The sequence below is a fragment of the Urocitellus parryii genome, chromosome X (genome assembly GCF_045843805.1).
Source record: "Urocitellus parryii isolate mUroPar1 chromosome X, mUroPar1.hap1, whole genome shotgun sequence".
NCBI classification, from domain to species: domain Eukaryota; kingdom Metazoa; phylum Chordata; class Mammalia; order Rodentia; family Sciuridae; genus Urocitellus; species Urocitellus parryii.
This window is the reverse complement of record NC_135547.1, coordinates 74904407-74907012: the sequence shown is the minus strand read 5'-3', so window position 1 is coordinate 74907012 and position 2606 is coordinate 74904407. Positions and strand designations below refer to the sequence as shown.

Sequence of the window (2606 nt, the reverse complement as noted above, 5' to 3'; positions counted from 1 at the left end):
AATGGCTGTGAATGATATCATATAACAAGATTATTAGAGTAAAAAGGAGGGGAAAATGAGGGAAAAGGGGGATATCATATAACAAGATTATTAGAGTAAAAAGGAGGGGGAAAATGAGGGAAAAGGGGGACAGAAGGAAGAGAACTCTAGTAGAAAATGATAAGTCACCAGGAAAACGAGGGAAATAACACAGATGAAACCTGTAACATAGATTTGTCTTCAAAAGGAAGCAAGCAACCTCTTTTCCTCTGAAGACGGGAAAATGAATAAAAATAGTAAATACTTGCTAATATCCTTCATAGCTTCAACTTTGTGTATGATAGGAGGAAGGGCCACGCTCTAGGGGAGGGGCAGAGTATCTGAGGAAAGTGACAAAGTTTGGCTCAAATACAGTGGAAAAAGGGAAAGGCCACCTAGTGACAAACAAAAGGCTTATTGTAAGGGCTTGGGAGACAATGTGATTCCACTTTGAAGGACTACATGCCCTTCCCACAGAACTCAACAACCCAGAAAAGGTAGCTCATTCAATGTTAGGGCTCACAGAATGACTAGGCTAAAGAATAATGACAGAAGGAACAACTAGGGATAGTACATAAGGTGCACCAGAAAGCTGAGGGTGAACAGGGAAGAAAGAAAACCTGAAAGGGGTTTGATAATTTAGGAGTAAGAGGAGCAAGAAAAGGCTGTGAAGAAGCTATAGATGACTCAAAAATCAGGAAATAAAAAAGAGGAAAAGATGAGAATTGTCATCAGTTACTGAAATTTGAGATTTCAGAAGGGAAACTCAGGATAGTTAATACTGAAGCTGCTGGAATGTAATAAAGTCACTAGAGCAGAAGTCCAGTTTATTACCAAGGTATCAGACAGCTTATCCCAAGATAGCAGGAGCTGAGGTAGACAGGAAGACAGTAAGCAAGATATCAAATCAGGCTCTTTGGCCTTTAGCATTCCATCCCTATTATTAAGGGCAAAAAATGATAAAACCTCAAAAGATGTGCCCTAAAATTGTATGAAGTAATGACAAACTAACCTAACCTTCCTTACTTGAAATATACATCTTATTTTAAACAAAATAGGAAATAATTTTTAAATTTTCATAGGATGCCTAATAATTTTTTTTAAGTATTGGGAGATTGAACCAGGGCTTCATGGATGCTAAAATTAAAAACTGTAAATATGATTTGTAGTAATACATGGCAAAAGAGCTTAAAACAATGATTCCTTTGTGGAGTCTTTTGTTATTGACCTTATTGGAAATGGCATCTGAATATTAGTCATAATCTTTCATTTTGCCTACATTTTTATTCAGAATATCTGTTCAAAGCAATGGGGTGAACTGAAGGATAGCAAACTTTAAGAAAGGGAAATTAGAGTTTATGCTATATATATATTTAAAACAAACAAAAATAACCTAAAGTATTAGGGGTGAAAAATATCTGACAAGCTAAATTGGGTTCCCTCTTACTAATGACAGGATACCTGTATTCAAGCTGAGTTAGAATAAAATATATGCCATCTTAGACGTTAAGGAACCATTTTTTTCCCCCACAGGTTTAAGAATATACAATGAAAGATGAGGATGGCATTTAAAGAAGGGCAACCATACTGGGTATCTATATTACTATAACATCAAATTCAGTATCAGTATGTCTTTTTTTTAAAATTTATTTTCCATCACATGGGTCTTTTGTCTTTCTGATTGAAAAAGACCAGATGAATTACTACTTACAGGACTGCTGAAAGAAATTTAAAATTTGTTTTGCATTTGTTGTATTCCACTCTTGTTCCTTCAGGGGTCCTTCACACACAGATACATACTTTTTCAAAATTTTTTCTCCTACTTCTCGGAAATCCAAGGATTCCTTGTGTGTCATGCAGCTTGCTCCAGAAACATCGGTATCCATTTCACGATTTTCTGGCTGTTGATCCACACAATGTTTCAATCCCCAGTAACACATTTCTCCACTGTACATCATAGCCAGCAAATGAATGTCACTAAATATTCCTGCACTCAGTAATTTAGCTGTGTCTAAGTCTTGAAAAGAAACTCCTTCATTTAACTGGATAGGACACCGATAATTTACCATTTGTAGTAAGTAATTGATTCCATCAACAAGGTACCTTTTAAGCAAACTAGATTTTTTCAAGAGCCACTCTCTTCTTTTGGTCAGAGAATGACAATACATATACAGTAGGGCTCCTCCTCTCCAAGAGAGACATTCAAGTAGCTCATCCCCAAGCAAATCACAAAGTTTTGGATGCATATTATTTTCTTTAACTAAAATTCCTGGTTCTGAAAGAAAACTGATTAGTTCTTTTACTTTCTGGGAAGAAGAGTCTTCAGGAAAATCTTCATCTACTAGCTTATTCTCCTCAAAATATGTCATGTCCAAAATAGCCTGTGTATAAAGTTCTAGAAGATTTGATGGATTTGAACATTCTTTCTCTTCTCCACATAAAAGTTTCTGTTTTTCCAGAGCTGCTGAGGCCCGAATTAAAAAGTGATCATCTTCACCCGCGGCTTCACTACGTTGCTGTATGTGGGCTTGAGCCAGGTCCCCCAGCTCCTCCACTCGCCTCACCACAGTTGAGACTGCGGCCGCCAT

The 2606-nt window shown here is 36.8% G+C and overlaps 1 pseudogene; it reads right to left on the bottom strand.

The window, feature by feature from the left end:
* Positions 1-1721: 1721 nt before the first annotated feature.
* LOC144250682 (RAB7A-interacting MON1-CCZ1 complex subunit 1 pseudogene) lies at positions 1722-2606 on the bottom strand (annotated as a pseudogene).